The 18,906-nt window shown below is 42.2% G+C and overlaps 1 protein-coding gene across 3 annotated transcripts in view; it reads left to right on the top strand.

Annotated features, from left to right (window-relative positions):
- The window catches only part of ARHGAP24 (Rho GTPase activating protein 24), a gene marked incomplete at its 5' end in the record, with an annotated part of 368,413 nt that overhangs the window by 207,600 nt on the left and 141,907 nt on the right, over positions 1-18,906 (top strand). The window contains one exon of one of the 3 annotated variants that reach the window (XM_080924809.1): positions 1,305-1,420. The exons of the other annotated variants lie outside the window; for them this stretch is intronic. Of the gene's footprint in view, positions 1-1,304; positions 1,421-18,906 lie in introns of those variants that run through there. 3 annotated transcript variants of the gene reach the window in all.

The following is an 18,906-nucleotide window of genomic DNA, read 5'->3' as shown; positions in this document are numbered from 1 at the left end:
ACTTCAATGTCTGGCTTCTGAGTTTTTGTTCACACAAGTGTACGCATGTGTACTGCACACATAAATCACAAATGATTAAACAAATGTGAATGTGTGGTCAAAAATGCCTGGACAAATTCAAGTTGGAGAGTCATCTTGTTGGGGTAAGACCATACATATCTCCATTACTAAGGACCTTGCTTTATAAGCAGGAGGGTCTGTTCCCCATTTCCAGAAATCATGCTTTTAAAGGCATGGCATGGTACCTTGAGCCTGTAAACCCAGCAATGGAGAGGCAGAGACAACGTTATCTCTGAAATTCACTGGTTCATGTCAGAAAGCCAGATGCTGTGTCAAGAGAGAGCTGAGAAACGCCATCACTTTGCCCCCTGCCCTCCACAAGACAACATGTGAGCACATATAGACAGGAACATACATGGAACCTACACAGGAATCAAGATGCTTGCAGTTCTGGAGCCGTAAGAACAATCGAACTTACTAACTAACTAATTAACTCTCTCCCTCCCTTCCTCCCTCCCTTCCTCCCAGCCACTGCAGAGGAGAGGGATCACAGATGATGTCCTCTAAGGGTCCCTTCCTGGAGTGGGCTCTGTAGGGGCTAAAGTTAATAACAGCCATCAAAAAGAAAGACATATGGATCATAAAACTTTCTTGACAAAACACAATTCCCTAGGTATAAAAGGGAGCAGAAATTTGGAGGGGGACTTTCAGGATTAAGGGAAGCTAAGGGAGATGCCGTTTCTGAGACAGATGGCTCTCACGCCCTAATTGTCTTCCTGCTCACGCCAATGCCTTTAAAGGCATGGTTTATGATGATGCAGAGGAAAACGAGATCATTTCTTCACAGGTGCCCAGAGATGTGCAGTCACCGAACTGGTAGTTTTGAAACCTTACCTGCTAGTGACGCATGGACAACCAAGCTGTCTGACTGTGGCATTCAATCCAAACTTTCTGCTTTCTCTGGACTTCACTTTCCTTATTAGCAGAACGAGAAAGTACTGAGCTTCAGGCTTCTGGTGAGCTACAGTCCGTTCATTTTCTTTGTGCGTGCTCCATGGATTTTCCAAATGCTCAAATACTACATTATTTAAGGTATATTTCCTTTCAGAAGTCTTCCCCCCCCCCCCCTTCGTTCCTCTGTCTCTTTCTTCAATATATGGGATGGGAGGATACTGACTAAGTCTAAGGGGAAGGAGGAGGAAGAAAATTAGCTACAGGAAGTGTTTATAGCACTGGCTATAAGAAAACTTAAATATAGCTACCAGTGCTTTGAAAGGAACGGTTTATGTCCAAACAATATTTTCCAGACGAGTTCTGTACTTTCTTGCCAACAGAATTAACTTTAAAGGGAAGGCAGTAGACAGTTAAACGAGTCGACTCTGGGACCAGCTGTGTGTAGACAAGACCAATTACTTATAAGGTACTGTTTTTTCTCATTGAAATCTTGAGGGTCCGTTTGTTTCGGGTACAAGTGTTCTGTGGGCCTTGGATCTTCATTTTATTCCTTTTCCTTTATCTCCTTTCTGTGAGAAAATGGCAATTTTGAAAATAGTCTGGGTTTTAGCCGTACTGTTTCGTGGCCGTTGATTGTTGAAACTGCCGGGTTGTTTTGTTTTCTGGAGCCAAATGATCTTTGTCAATTTATCCAAAAGCGTTCTTCACCTTGTCCTTGTCCAGTCTAATCATGTGTGATCTGTGACTTTTATTGTATGTGCTGGATAGGTGGCACATACTGTGACTTCTTTAACTGAGGGGGAGGGGCTAACACATCTTCAACTTCAACTGTAGAATCAATCCATAGCCCCTCCCGGAAGAAGAGGAGGAGGAGGAGGTATGTCTGGACCTTCACTCAGACTCAGAGCTTAGGAGAGTTCATCTAAAAAACCAGACTTCTAAATTAGGGGTTTACCACTGGTTTGGATCTTTCCTTAACTGGTCATTTTAACTCTTCCTTCTCCCTGCCGCCACTCCTTTGTACAAATCCCAGCAAGTGTTGGTTCCCGGAAAGTAATTCCGCTCAGTTCCTAGAGTGCTTGCCCGGCATGCAGGGCCCCTGCATGAGCTGCAAAAGTTGGGTGTTGGGGTGGAAGGCTGCATTCTTGGCTCTCTGTCAGGGGTATCAGAGGGACCAGAAGTTCATACGTACACATACTTAGGAAGGATGAAGTCAGTGGATCTCTATAACAAAATTAAATAACGTTTATACAAGTTTAATCTTATCCACCTTAAAGAGGAACATTCTTACTAGACCTGTCACACAGCACTGAGTTTCTAGTTACTGGCCCATGCAGGTTCTTCTAGAGCAAATGAAGGGAACAATTCCAACCTAGAAGGAGGTCCACAGAAAGGAGCGTGAGAGCTTCTGCCACTCCAAGTGCTACTGTTATCCCTGAGGCTGGGAGGCCTGGCCCGCCCAGCAGAAATACCTGCTGGAGTCTAGAAACAGGAAATGGAGACGTGGGCTTCTGAGAATTAAAATTTCAAAAATCCCATATGCTTTTGAAAGGACCAGCCATTGGTAGAGATTTCCCTGTCTGAAATCTTCTGTATGTCCCCCTGGAGGGAACTAAAAATGAAAATCTTATGTTTCCCAGATCCCTAAGCATCAGCATGTACCACACTTTTCAGTAATGCAGTGATGCTGTGCAGTGTGATGCTGTGTGTGCAGAGTGATGCTGTGTGCAGTGTGATGATGTGTGTGCAGAGTGATGCTGTGTGCAGTGTGATGCTGTGTGCAGTGTGATGCTGTGTGCAGTGTGATGCTGTGTGCAGTGTGATGCTGTGTGTGCAGAGTGATGTTGTGTGCACTGTGATGATGTGTGCAGTGAGATGATGTATGCAGTGTGATGATGTGTGCAGTGTGATGATATGTACAGTGTGATGATGTATGCAGTGTGATGATGTGTGCAGTATGATGATATGTACAGTGTGATGATGTGTGCCGTATGATGATGTGTGCAGTGTGATGATGTGTGCAGTGTGATGCTGTGTGCAGTGTGATGTTGTGTGCACTGTGATGATGTGTGCAGTGTGATGATGTGTGCAGTGTGATGATGTGTGCAGTGTGATGCTGTGTGCAGTGTGATGCTGTGTGTGCAGTGTGATGCTGTGTGTGCAGAGTGATGCTGTGTGCAGTGTGATGCTGTGTGCAGTGTGATGCTGTGTACAGTGTGATGATGTGTGCAGTGTGATGATGTGTGCAGTGTGATGATGTGTGCAGTGTGATGCTGTGTGTGCAGTGTGATGCTGTGTGTGCAGTGTGATGCTGTGTGCAGTGTGATGCCATGTGCAGTGTGATGCTGTGTGTGCAGTGTGATGCTGTGTGTGCAGAGTGATGCTGTGTGCAGTGTGATGCTGTGTGCAGAGTGATGCTGTGTGCAGTGTGATGCTGTGTGCAGTGTGATGTTGTGTGCACTGTGATGATGTGTGCAGTGTGATGATGTATGCAGTGTGATGATGTGTGCAGTGTGATGATGTGTGCAAGTGATGATGTGTGCAGTGTGTTGCTGTGTGCAGTGTGATGCCGTGTGATGATGTGTGCAGAGTGATGCTGTGTGCAGTGTGATGATGTGTGCAGTGTAATAATGTGTGTAGTGTGATGCCATGTGCAGTGTGATGCCATGTACAGTGTGATGGTGTGTGTGGTATGATGATGTGTGCAGTGTGATGATGTCTGCAGTGTGCTGTTGTGTGCAGTGTGATGATGTGTGCAGTGTGCTGCTGTGTGCAGTGTGTTGCTGTGTGCAGTGTGATGCCATGTGCAGTGTGATGCCATGTACAGTGTGATGGTGTGTGTGGTATGATGATGTGTGTAGTGTGCTGCTGTGTGCAGTGTGATGATGTGTGCAGTGTGATGATGTGTGCAGTGTGATGCTGTGTGCAGTGTGATGCTGTGTGCAGTGTGATGATGTGTGCAGTGTGATGCCATGTGCAGTGTGATGATATGTGCAGTGTGATGATGTGTGCAGTGTGATGCCATGTGCAGTGTGATGCCATGTGCAGTGTGATGCCATGTGATGATGTGTGCAGAGTGATGCTGTGTGCAGTGTGATGATGTCTGCAGTGTGATGCTGTGTGCAGTGTGTTGCTGTGTGCAGTGTGATGCCATGTACAGTGTGATGGTGTGTGTGGCATGATGCTGTGTGCAGTGTGATGCTGTGTGCAGTGTGATGCTGTGTGCAGTGTGATGATGTGTGCAGTGTGATGATGTGTGCAGTATGATGATGTGTGCAGTATGATGATATGTACAGTGTGATGATGTGTGCAGTGTGATGCTGTGTGCAGTGTGATGCCATGTGCAGTGTGATGATGTGTGCAGTGTGATGCTGTGTGCAGTGTGATGATGTGTGCAGTGTGATGATGTGTGCCGTATGATGATGTGTGCAGTGTGATGATGTGTGCAGTGTGATGGTGTGTGTGGTATGATGATGTGTGAGGTGTGATGATGTGTGCAGTATGATGATGTGTGCAGTATGATGATATGTACAGTGTGATGGTGTGTATGGTATGATGATGTATGAGGTGTGATGATGTGTGCAGTGTGATGCTCTATGCAATATGATGCTTACGCTTTGTGTGAGGATTTTATATTTCTTGAAAGCTCACGTAATCACTACATCTTTTAAATCTCTCTTTTATTTTTATTAGTTTTTTTCTATATCTATTCTTTACCCAGCTTGCATATTTCTATCAGTTCCTTTCAACCTCAACCATTCTTTCAAAATTGTTAGTTATTGTTTAATGCAAGACAAGAGAACAGAAACAGAACAAGCAAACTTATAAAAGTATGGCTGGAGTAAGAGGTGGTGTGTTTCTGTTCCGAGAAAAGGGCACGGGCACAGTGACATCTATTTTGGGTGCTTGGGAGATGTTTGGCTCACACCCAAGTTCTTAGTTGTGGTTTGTAGTAGAGGTTTCCATGGAGGCTGGTCTGGAACACATAACACATCCCTGGATCTGATACAAAAAGTACCGTTTGCTTTCCTTCCTATAAAGTTCCTGGAGGTATGTGTCAAGAAATCCGTGAGTAATTAATCCCCAGGGATGGATCTAATATTAATCACACTCTAGTGTGTTACTCAGACTCATTCATAGGCCTGCTGTGCGCGTGCATGTTAACTGAGAAGAGCAGAATGTACTTCATGGAGAACCGTAAGGACAAGAAAGTACCCCTTGTATGTGCTACTCTGTGTGGAGAAAGTAGTTTATGGGGAAAATAGCTAATATGGGCTAATTGTGTGAATTATGCTTCGGATTTCTTGAGTGAATTCTAACTTACTTGTAATTTTTATTAAATTATAAAATGGCATAAAATAATTTTACAAGCCATACATGCTGAGCATCTGTCAGTATGTGTTTCTTATCTTCCAAAATTTTCATGTTAAATTCCAGAACAAAACTGAGTCACTGGTTTCTCAGTAATATTAAGAATGATAGTAGCCACTTTCATTAATCTAGTTTTACACACAACATATACACATGTGCACACACACACATATACACATGCACACATACACACATAAACACACATACATATACATACATACATGCACACATGCACAAATGACACACACACGTACAGACACACCCACAGATAAATAAGCCAAATAGCTGGCAGACAAAAAAAGGTTTATGAACGTTTAATAGTTATTAACTCAATGTAAACTTAATCCTTGGCCAGTTACTCGATCACTTCCTTCAGAATCATGTCGATGGCAAATTCTTCCATCCCCCACTCCATTCCATTACTAGGAAAAGCTCCTTAGTTGTAACTTTGGATCTGCGTGTGTTTGAAACTGTCCAGAATCTGTCTTTGTATGTTTTTGCTCCCTAATGGTGTTTGACAATAGAAAGACTTCTTTTGTAAGAAAATGCTATTCCAGTTGAAACATAGGCTTTCAAGATTGGAAATATGACCCAAAGCTGGACTTCTTATCATGGGCTCATTTTCATTGAAATTTAATTTTTCACAATTATACTTTCATGGAAAACTTGCCATACAAAATGACATTCATTTGGTAACACCGACTTCAGTGCCACAAGGCAAGAATCCTAAAATCCCAAAAGAAATGGCGAATAAATATGTACCCGAAGGGATTGGATTTAGACTGACTAGTTTTTAAAGTAGAAAGGAGACAAGCCACTTTAAATAAACTAAAACATCTTTGTACCCATGGATAACATCTTAGACCATCTTTTGTAGCATAAACCTAGGAGAGGTCTACAGGAATTGTAGGATCCATCTCCCCCAAAAGGAGAATTTAGGGAACAAGAATTATATTTCATAAAGAGCAGTCATACTAATGCTGTGGGTTTCTGAAGGTGTTAAGCAGGGAAGAAATCACGGTTACCCTCTCATAAAAATCTGCATGGAGTTACAACCCCTCAGGAAGAATGCTTGAGTTAACTAACCTAAGTGCATCCTTGTGAACTAACCTTGCTGTAATATAAATAAGGGCTTTGGGATAATTTAAGAGGTGATGTGGTCAAAGATCATGGTTCATCTTGTGGTTATGCAAGAAACATCTGTTGAAAAATATGCAATCCAAGCCTTCAAAGGTATCAACAAATAAGACAGCCCAGACACTGTGTGTTTCGTTATGTGGGATTCACAAGTGATTCACACTAAAATGCCAACACTCCACTACTTTTTGCTAGAAACCCATAAAACTGCTATTAGCCAACAATAATTTGGAATTTTAAACTTTCTTTGAAGAAAAGGCACCATGAAATCTGTAATTAAGGTTTTTAAAAGCAGAATTGTAGCCTGGGGACCTATATGCTGCCTGGCCTTTGGGGATTTTTGCTTTGTTTTGTTTACTTTGTGGTGTACATTGTGGGAAACTTTGTGTCGTTTTCTTTTGTATCATTGTACTTTATAAAGCAAGACATTGTATCACTTTGGAGAACAACAAAGCAGGACAGAAAGTGCATTGTTCTGTTCTCTGCCAGTCTGCCTGTCTATAGGCAGCAGAACACATTTCCGCTTCCCACAATCTATATTGCTTCCTGCTCTATTAGGAATACAATTTAGATACGTGTGTTGTTTCACACAGGATTACAGTATTTTTGTTGATTTGGTTATGTTGAAGGAATAGTTGAAATGAACAAGTCAAGGAAAATTAAAACAGCGTCCAGGAACGAAGTAACCATGTGACACACTTGGATCCTGTATTTTATCTCTCTTACCATCTCCAGCCAGCACAGAGATCAACTATCTGAGGGACACATTCACAGGACAGGAAGAGACAACACAACGTCCGCCACTCTGAGTAAGAAGTCACCCATGTCCTCTGTTCCCTGAAAATCCCCAGGGGAAGGAAGGGTTTTCTCTCTCTCCTCCAAGGAAGGGGTCAAGAGTCTATGCCAGAAGTCACTCTTACACAAGAAGCGATAAACATTTAAAGCTATGGGAACTTTGTAAAGAAAAAAAAAGCTGTCATTTTGTTCATGAGTATTTGCTAAGGCATTTCCTGAGCCACTGGTGTTTATGGAACTTTTAAACAAAATGTTTTTGAAGACAGAACTAAGACTCGATTCACAAATTAAACCCCTGGACTCGCAATGATGTTTTTCCTCAGTGTGCAGTTGATGTTGTGGCCTAATTGATGTTGCACTAAAACACCGAACACTCAATTCAGCCACGCACTCGTTCCTCTGTGCCAGAAAAAATGTCTGGGCTCTGCCTGTGCTTCCTCATTTCCCTCCTAGGCTGTCATGCTTTGAAGTCCAGTGTTTAATTCTGCCATAAGGCCAAAATTACCTTAGAAAGCTGCGGAGGATAGCTGGCTTGTGACCAGGCTCAACCAGGTTGTCTTTGTCCTTACTGCCTGTTTTTCTTCATTCATGCTATTCCCCTGGGTCAGGCTCTTTGCCATAATTCTGCCCGTTGACGTGAGGGATTTTTGTCCCTGGTTCTGACTGTACCTAGGGAGTCCTTCCCTGCTTCCTCTGCAGGGATCAGTGGTTTACTTCCTCTGTTCCTGTTCTGCCTCTGAAAATTCCATCTAGTCCCCGGGGCTTCAGTCCTAAGCCAGTTTAGGTTTCTGGTCAGCACATCTGTCCTAAGCTTTATGTGAGCTGTCATGAAGGGTATCATGTCTTGCATGTGTCTTCCTGGCATCTGGATGTCCAGCTCTGCAGGAAACTAGATGTCAGCCATACTACAAAGCCTTGGGTAGTTTCCTCGCTAACACGGGCTCTGAAATGCCCGGATTCTGCTCCCTCTCTCTCCATAGCTTCCCTCACTAAAACTGACCTCACTGTGTGTCCCCTTGCTCACTAGCGAGCACACACCAATCGCCCTCAGCTTTTGTTTTATTCTCCCACGACTCACTTGTCACCTATAACTAGCTCACTCTGTAGGACAAGGACTTCAAACTCAGAGATCTGCCTGCCTCTGACTTCCAAGTGCTGGGATTAAGGGAGTGGGCTGCCATGTGCAGGTTGTCACCGGTTAAAGACTATGTTCTTGACACATTTCCCTTTATACTCATGGTCACCACCTCGTGGAACATTGAACTATCTTATCCCCTGATAGGTTATTGCCTCACTGCTGTTGTTTCTCTCGGGTTTTCTACACCACTCACTATCTATGTATCTGTGTGGCAACTTAAAAACAAAGATAGATAAGAGATGCTAGATAGATGGATTGATGGATAGATAGATAGATAGATAGATAGATAGATAGATAGATAGATAGATAGATGATAGATGGATGGATGGATGGATGGATGGATGAATGGATGGATGGATGGATGGATAGGTAGGCAGATAGATAGATAGATAGATAGATAGATAGATAGATAGATAGATAGATGATGAATGGATGGATGGATGGATGAATGGATGGATGGATGGATGGATAGGTAGGCAGATAGATAGATAGATAGATAGATAGATAGATAGATAGATGATAGATGGATGGATGGATGGATGGATGGATGGATGGATAGGTAGGCAGATAGATAGATAGATAGATAGATAGATAGATAGATAGATAGATGGATGGATGGATGGATGGATGGATGGATGGATGGATGGATGGATGGATAGGTAGGCAGATAGATAGATAGATAGATAGATAGATAGATAGATAGATGATAGATAACCAAAGGCTTCAATAACTTTTCAATAGACGAGAAAGATCAATGACTGCTGAGTTGTATTTCAGGGTTTGAGTTCTTGTTAGAGCATTTACACAGGCCAGCATTGTGAGATCCCCAGGCATTCTGAGCCTCAGCATCCTCATCTAAGAGTAGGAGTATCAGTAGATGGAAGGCCCCTGGGTTTCCAGCCCCTCTCTGTGCCTGTTCCAGTGCTCTGTGCATCTCCCATTCACTGAGGCATTCACAATTAGAAGGATTCATTCTGAGAAAAGGGATCTCATGCTGCTGTTTCCAAGACAAAGAGCATCGGCTGGAGAGAAGGCTTCTTAGTTAAGAGCAGTTGCTGCTCTTCCAGAGAGTTTAGTTCCCAGACTCTACAAGGTGGCTCACAACCATCCATTACTCTACTGAAAGATTTGACAGTCTCTTTTGGCTTCCATGGGCACAAGGTACACATAGGGTACACTAACACTCATGCAAACACACACACTCTCACATACACACGCATTCACTCTCACATACACACACATTCACACATACACACACTCTCACATACACATACTCTCACATACACACATACATACTACATACACACATACATACAGACACACTCTCACATACACACAGATACATATACATACACTACATACTACATACACACACATACATACACATACACTACATACACACACATACATATAGACATAGATATATACACACTCATACCACACATACTCACATACATACACTCACACACACACACACACACACACACACACACACATGCATGAACTTAAGCACGCATGCACGCACACACAGCCACCCACCATTATACAACTAACCAACCAATAAAACAAGCAAGAAAACCACAGTGTAAAAAGGACTCTGAAGAGTGCCACAACCAGATTTAAATAGAGAGTGTAGGTCACTCTAAGAGCTTAAGATGTTCATTAGACTTTTGTCCTAGAGTTTTAGGGTAATTACGTTTTTCTGAGGTGATAGTGCCTTTCACATTAGGTAGATAGAATGGCCATTTGTGCTTGCATTCAATCTGGGTTTCCTGAGGCTGCTATGAATGTCTTTTCTGGTGCTTCCTCCTAGAGATCACCACAGTTGTTTCTGTCAGAGGAATTGGGCTCTTCCAGAGCATCAGAATTTTGCTTCTCATTTAAGTTCACAAACCAATTTGTAAATTGACATATCAAGCTGCATACTTTGGTAGGAAGTTGGGTAGGAGTCTTAAAGGCATAGTAATTAAGTCTTTCTTTATTTCAACCTATCCACACAAGTATATCTGAGCTCTCAATGGTGAACATAACAAAATTGGAGTGGTTTTCTGCTGTAAGAGCTTTGCCTTCATACCAGAAGGTTTTTGGAATATTCATTAATAGTCCTAAACTTACAACAGAAAAAAAAGGACTTTCTTTCCTTTCCCATCCATCTTCCAGTGCCAGGAAGAGGACGTAGAATTGAGCGTACGGAGCTGGTGTCAGTACAGAAAGACTTTTAAACATGTGTATGCTTGAGTTTTAAGCCTAAGTGGGGTGTGAAACAGAAATTAGTGGTGTGTGTAACAAAATCATGAAGTATTTATGATTCATCACAAAGTGCACCTCCTAATGTACCATAGACTTCTCCAAAGTAATGTAAATAATTCTGGAGATTTGTTTTATTTACATTTAATAATGCCAGTTAGTAATACCAGCATTATGTTATAGGAGTACCATGCTATGAAACTCTGTTTCTGTAGTTTTATAAACACAAACATGCACGAAAGACATGGGGTGGGGAGAGCTAAGGGTAAAGCACTTGATGTGAGCCATGGCTAGTGTGCCTCTCTTCTCTGCAGAGGTTTGCCCCTGCCTCTGCCTTCTTTCTCATGTGAAGGTGTGGGTCTCCATTTCCTAGTCTTCCCATGTGAATTGCCATGTGCAGGTGGCGTTGTCTCTTTCATTTTGTTTGTTTTGCTTATGTTTAGTTTTGTTTTTTCAGAGTGGACCTTTCCTAAAGCTTGTCTTCCTAGCAACTGTCACATCTTCTGACACACTCTCCCCAACCCTGCCTGCCCTTTCCCCTGGTGCTCGGCTGAGACCTTCATTTGCTTTATGGTGTATTGGCTGGTCCATTGTCCTTGCTCAACACTGTAAATTATCAGAGAACAGCAGCTCTGCCTTATGCCTTTGATGGCCTAGTTAGGATGGTACCTAAAAAGCAAATCTCAAAAATTGACATCCAACACTGCTCCAGAGCTGTTAGAGATGGGTGTGTATCCTGTCTGACAAGCATTTATACAGAATAAATAGTGTGACTCAGTGTCTTGATTTGACATACATGTTTCTTACAGATTCATGTTTCTTACTAAAGTAGCAATGATTTAAGTGTCCCATTAAATGTCATTTGCTACCTTACTAGCTGTCACTGTTTCTGTTGTCCTATTACATAATAATTGATTTGTTGCCCAAACTTAAAGTTATGTGGAATGGTGATTTACAGTCTATCTCTTTCATTGCCTTTGCTTACATCTCATTCTTTTTCTAACTATGTTCCAGTAAAAAAAGAAAAAAGGATAATTAAGAAAAGAATTTTGGATATTTTTGTAAGCAACAACTTAGATTTTGGGATATTTTTGTTTGTAATATCCTTTGCCTTTCCAAAGGTCGACCTACTAAGGCTTTAGTATTTGACATTTAACTTATTACAACAACAAAAAGCAAGTTTTTTTTGTTTTGTTTTTTTTTACTATAACCCAAGAGCACATGAGTTGTCTGATTTGGGAGACAGGGAAATAATCGCAGGTGAGATCAAGAGTCACCCACTGCCATGAGAGAGCAGGCACTAAATAAAGCCCGTGCTCTTCTTTCTCCTGCCTGTTGAATTAATGTGACGCAAAACTGGAAACCCAGACCAAAGTGATTGTCTCTATGACCAGAGGAACCTGTGAACCACTTTCTGTATAGGGTTCATGGAGGATGCAAACCTCAAATCATGTTTTAATGCGTTCACGGTGCAATTATCAGAAATGAACACTTCAGTAGACATGTCCAGAGTGCTCTCCCTTGTGCACTCCCCACTCCTCTGTGCAGCCCTGAGGAGAACAGAAGCCAGAAGTAAATTAGCAAGAATCGAGTCGTCAGGACTGAAAATACCACATCTGGGATCTGTGGGATGAATTCCAGAGATGCTCATGTATTCCAAGGATGAAGATCATAGCATCCTCCCCTTCCCAGAATATAGAAGGAACACTATATCTTCCTGATACCAGATGATGCACAGCTAAAGGAAATTCCTAGATTGAGTAAATTGAGATTTTCCACTTATGGTAAAGAAAAGAATAAGAATTCCATACACTTGGTCTCATAGAACCAACATTTATTCTTCAGCATGTCAATATTTTAACTTAAACACATTACTTTTGCCTGCCTGTATTACTCTAGAAAATTGGAGTGTCAAAATAATAGCTTACAGTTTTCTCTGAAGAGCACAGTGTACATTCTCTTCCCGACTATAGGGATTTCAAGGCTTACAAGACCTAATGTAAAATTCTGTATGATAAAGTCCTAGGCACGGAAGTGAGATGCAGGGATAAAAAGATCAATCCCCCAGGAGAATCTTCATTTTAGACAACCAGCAAGAGATTCGGGGTTTGGTTTATATGTCCTAGAAAGTCTGATTTCCCAGGGTGTCAATGCCTTACTAGCATTCTCTTAAGGAACACCCACATGAAAACTGAGATTTCAACAGGTTGCTCTAAAAGATTGTTGCTTGGGTAAAAGCACGTTATAACAGGCGTCTACCCTGGAGCTCAACAGCAGTCAAAAAGAGCGATGTTCTAAGTTAAGCAACCGCGGGAAACCAGTCAGCAGACAGTGGAGTTGGGAGTAGGACTGTTGTTGTTATGGGGGTCGTTTATCAGTTTACTTATTTTAGTCCACTTAAGGGTTAAATTCAGGGCTCATCAACAACTGGGCAATAGAAACTAGACAGAATCAAATTTACAAAAATTCAACATGGTAAAAAATGATAATCCTACAGCACCTGGGTTAAAGCTGAATTAGTTGTGAAGCCAAATGGGAAAGCCAAGTGTGTTGCCCATGAACCACCTTTTGTTCTTGTGCTGCCTGTAGCAGTCTCTGGAGTCCTTAGGATGGGCAGTGAGTGTGACCTATTCTGGTACATTCTCGTGTGAGCTAGCGCCATCTCTGACAAACTGTGCTAAGGTACATCAGAATTCCCTTGAGAATGCCACTTCTACTTACAGTGAGTATATTTGTCCCCCAAGCCACCATATTGATGTATGCCCCACCTGAATACCCAAGTAAGAATGTTTGCTCAGATACTGTATTTCTGGCTTGTTTTCTGAAGTCCTGAGTTTGCATGTTCTTTTCTACTGTCCTCAATAATTCTCTGTGTATTAGGTTCTATTTTTAAGCAGATAATGAAAGTAACTCAGACAACTTAAAATAGAGACTCCCCTGCCTCTAACTTAGTGTCTGGTCCAGCTAATCTGGCGGGGTGGGGGGAGGGTGTGGGGGGCTGGGCTCTGGGCCGTGCACTTTTAGCAAAGGCCTGGAGTGATGCAGGTGGCAGAAAGACAGCACTAGAGAAACCCTGTTGCAAGTCAACCAAATGACATGGGAAGAGTGATAACTCAATGGCCGTCTTATCCCTCTTTGGAGACTCTTGTCCCTTATGAGACAAATCACAGTCAGGTCATATATCCTGACCTGTGAAGGGAGGATTAAAATGGCTTCTGTAAGTATATTCTGGCCCAAGCTTTGAGAATTGTAGAATGTTCCCATGAGACAGAACTCCAGATCATTTATGTTCTGGTCCTCTCTGGTTTTAGTGTAGCTACAGTTTTAAAGGTAATTCATTTTCATTGTGTGTGAGACCCGGCCAGAGATATGAAAATGGTTTCAATGTGTACCCGTGACACAAAATTTTATCGTGTTGTTCTTCCCAAGGCGAAATTATCTCTCCAATGTCTGAGAGAACTGTTCCTCCAACAGCCAGCCTAAAGACAGCTGCGGGCTGCAGCTAGAAGTTAAAAGGAGTGTTGGTTGCTTGCAGTGTCTTTTAGGATGGGAAGCCAGGCAGCAAGCTGCGGTCACATATGGGAAAGATTTACGTTGTTGGAGTGGGCTCCAGTTGGATGTAGTGTGGATGGTATTTTCAGGCTCTACAGTTTCTCAGAGTTTCCATGGCCACGGTGTATGCTCTTGTCTCTACTGAGAACTGTGTCAGTCTGAGGAATAGGGAATAAGTACTCTTCCAGGCGTTCCCGTCATGGCCTTTCATTTGCAGCCAAGTCCAGTGTGACCGGTTCACATATGATTTTGCTCTTTCTCAACCAGGATGGAAGAGATGGAAACACCAAGTAACTAAAGTAAGGATTTGCCCAGGCACCGGGAAGCATCCCTTGTCAGTAAAGACTGTAAGGAACCAGCACAGAGCTTACGCAGCACACATGTGCTCACATACTTACAAATAAAAGCCTTTCAAAAAGGAAAATAAAATGTTGGCATCTAATAAATAATTGGGATTTGGGGCATGAGCTCAGATAAGAAGGTATGTGCATTAATTAGTGTGGTAATTGTGAGTTATTTCGGTGCATATTTCAGTTTTCGCCTCTCCTGGCACAGAAGGCCCCTAACTTCCCTCTTGTTTGAAGTAACTTGTTTTCGAGAATGGAAGCATTACATCCAACTGTAAGCAGGAGCATGGGCATCCCTAGTCAGGCTAGTGTGTATCTGTCCCTGTGCTCTTTGCAGTAGAGACACATATTGGGGTCTGCTCTTCCAGAGGACCCAGGTTCAATTCCCAGTATCTACATGGTAACCTACAGCCATTGGGGTACAGGGACATACATTAAAACAAAACATCCATATACATAAAATCTAAATAAATAAATAAATAAATAAATAAATAAATAAATAAATATGCAGTTAAAATGTAAAAGAACAGAAACGTAACACAGACCCCCAGTAATGACATTGGAAATGAAGTGGGGGCAGGTGAGACTGGGCTTCTGCTTCACCCAATAGTAACTCGAACATCGTTTTCACTCGTCTTCAAATCACTTTAAAATAAAAGCACAAATATGGGAAGAGTTAGCATCATATTCTGATCCCTCAGCTTTCTCTGCTCACTAATATGTTCCATAAATCAAAGCCAGCAAAGGGGGTGGGCCAAGTCTGAAAATCTTTAAAATAAAAGGAGCTAAGTGTCAAAGACATAATGTCCTAAAGGTGGCCAAAGAGACAGACTATATATCCATGGATGCTTTCTGTGATTTCTTGAGTCAGGCCATCTCCCCATGGCTTCTCTTCTAATACCTTATCACAACTTCTGTACAATAAACTGCCTTTAAACATGTAGCTGTTTGCTGGAACATAACAACTGTAGCACAGTAGGAATGCGGTGTTGCCTTTTAATACACCTGTACATCGGGCGATGAGCTAATCGGGGAACTGACCACAAAAGTAACTTCAAGTATTTAATGAGTGTGATAAGAATATTGGGATTATTCTCTTGAGATGCTTTAGAAAGCAAAGGTTGTTGACTACAATCACCCTGACATGCAGCAACAACCCCTTTACAAAACACGGTATAATGATTCCCCCCATGAATGTGTCTAGAACAAGCTAAAGCATTGGGCATCTAGTCTGTGTAGCCCCTCTGAGCTGCACAACCTTTTTAGAGAGAGTCTGAGGCTATTTTTCGGTATTGTCCTCCAGTGCAGTCACTCAGGGGCGCTTTCTCCTTTCCTCCCAGAGAACTGTCGAGGTTTGGCTTTGTTTTCATGAGAAATGCCTTATCCCAAAGAGCTCCTTGAACTGTCTGTAAATCCTGAGATCTGGCTTATTTATTGCAGTACAATTGATGTGCTCTCTGTCTCCATGGTCGTGCATCAGCAGATCGAATGCATCAACTATCGAAGCGGCTTTTTTTTTTTTTTTTTTTAAATATCATTAGGCTCAGAAACATCACTGTATGCAAGGAACCTGTTGTTTTGGTATTGAAGGTATTCTTATATCTTTAATTCTAAAAACTGAAGATAGAGTAGAGGCCCATTTTCCCTAGGGATCATCAACTAAAGACAGTGACATAAACAGGGTTGACCGACATAAAAGGAGCAAAGACGGGTGTCAGTTGTACAAATCCAGCCTTTTTTTTTTCTTTGAAGAATGAATTGCTATTGTTAGCATGTGGTCAGACAAGCCACCGTATCTACCACCCAGTGCCTTCTTCTTGTGGGAACAGGAAGTAGTACGCGGTTTCCTAGGATGTATTTGCCTAAATATTAATTCAGATTCCCATCTTCAAGTCTGGAATGTCTCTTTAAAATGCGCTTTACAACAAATGCCAGCAATAGTTTGACTTGTGTAGTTGTGATGAACCATGATGTGGAATCCTTAGGAAAACACAGTTGAGTTTATCTTGTGTCTTGAAATTTTCAAAGATACATTTTTTTTAGAGATATCTGCTTTGATTTCTGTGCACGGCTTTAAAATATTCTGATGGGATTACTAAGCTCTCAGAACCCAGTGAGGAGAATAAAAATGGAGTCAGTGCAAAGTTTAATTTTCTCTCCTGCAGAATAGTCAAAGGGCAGGGTCACGTCTCCTTGGTTAGTTCTATTAATGGCACCCGAAAAACTCTGGGGTCACATTTTATTTTTAAACAAGTCTTTGAAGCAGTTAAATGATGACCCCTAGTTCATGCATCCCCGTTTTCTCAAATAATATCTGTGAGCCCATTTCATTAGGGCTATTTATTCTTACAAAAAAAAAATCAGGGTGTGTTGTGTAAACATCCAAAAGAGATAAGATGGTTTCAGAGGCAAATTATTGGGGCTTTCATCTAGAAGAAACTAGCATGACTTATTTGGAAATATGAGGAAGTCACTGTATACATTACTATATATGTCTTGCCATTTTTATCAGGAGATGGATTTCTTCACACTCCAGGGAGAGCACATGCCCAGTAGCTGAATCAGATCATCTAAGAATGACAGGAGGGAGGGGGCATAAAACCACCCCTTCTGCAGCTTGAAGGAAGAAATCTGTTGCGTCTGCTTTCAGCAGAAGCGCACACTTTCTGCTTTACTTTCCTGTTGTGTAAAGCATTTCGTGAGATGGTGAGGCAGATCTTTTATAATCCAGTTCACATCTATGTGTGGGTAGCTGATTGACAGAAACTACAAGGCAGTGGGGTAAAAAGACAGGGGGCACGCCAGTGGAGATTATTTTCTGACGTACTCTGCACTCTTCTTATGACATTATACAGCTGGTGATGTGATGAATATAGTGCACAGGAAAATACATCAGCTATAATATAATTAGGTAAAAACAAAATGTAATTCTAGTGTTTTTTGCTTTTAAAATATGATGCCGCCTATAAAACACTAACTCAGAAAATGTAGAAAAATTTAATTATGCGATCTTTCTTACTTGTGTCATCATGGTCATGATCATCATCATTGTCATCATCCTCCTAGTGCGTGATATGTGGAGGCAGGGCCATGCCACTAACTGTGTGTGAGCCAGAGGAAAATATCTTGGAGTTTGTTCTTTCCCTTCCCCTCTATGGGGTCCAGGGATGGGACACAGGCTATCAGCCTTGTGCAGCAAGCACCTTTACCCATGGAGCCCCACCCCTGCCTTAATTATGCAAATCTTTTATAAATCACACCGGGTTGGTATCTCCATTGTCCCCCTGCATGAGCCTCACAGGTTAGTCCTCATCAGCACTAGCTGGAGGACACCAGTGCTGGGTGGAAGGAGGAAGCAATGGCGAGTCATTCAGAGATTCTTTTCCAGGCTGGCGATCTTGCCTGGTCCCAACTTAGTCCCACCAGGTATGCAGGGGGCTGTTACTTCTTGAACATGTTTGATTTAAGAGTGTAAGAGTGTGTGTGTGCACAAGCACGAGTGTGCATGTGTGTGTGTGTTCTCATATGCATACAATTCACTCAGGTTCCCATAGAAGCCAGAAGAGGCTGTCAGGTAGCCTCATGCTGGACTTAGAGGTGGTTGTGAGCTGTCCTGCCATGGGCAGAGAGAGATAAACTTAAGTACTCCTAACCACTCAGCCATCTCTCCATCTCCATTCTCGAATAGTTTTGACGTTAATGCTTGCCTCAGAACTGATGTGCCTGCTGATAATAAATTCATACAAAAACTCACAGAAAGGGGTCAGCATTGGTTTAGAAGCAAGAAAATGATAGTAAGAAATTCTCCTTAGCTTGGTTCTCTCTTCTGCTTTCTTTACTGAAAGAAAGTTGCTGACCGTAGACTGCAGTGAATGCCTCACTAAAGCCAGATGCACTTGTGCACGACAGCCACGCCTTGCTTCTGTTGTTTTGTCTCCTTCATCAAATAATAAATCTGTGCTTCTGTGCAAATGATTGAAACCTCACAGGTGACATTTCAACTGTGGGGTGTCAGTGCACAGATGAGAACCACGCCCCTTTCCGTGGCTGTTCTGGGTTTGTACACGGTGTGGGTGATTCTCCTGTCTGACTTGCTTTGTGTTTTCACCAGCCCTCATGTGACCCTCAGGTGCTTTCCTTACATTAAGCAGACTACAGACTAAAATGAGTGTGAAGACACTTTCCACGTGTGTGCTGCCACAACGCAGGTCAGCACCGCCTTGTCTGCCAGGAGAAACTACATAGTTTACCTAAAAGTCTCTGAAAGATCACGTTTGAAGAAGTTATTTTAAATATCACATTACAGCCTCTGTGTGTGTTTGTATGTGTGTGGGTGTGTATACGTATGTTTGTGTGTCTCTGTGT

This window comes from Micromys minutus (genome assembly GCF_963924665.1).
Source record: "Micromys minutus genome assembly, chromosome: 11".
Lineage (NCBI taxonomy): Eukaryota > Metazoa > Chordata > Mammalia > Rodentia > Muridae > Micromys > Micromys minutus.
The sequence above is the reverse complement of the archived record's forward strand: the minus strand, read 5'-3'. Positions and strand labels throughout refer to the sequence as shown.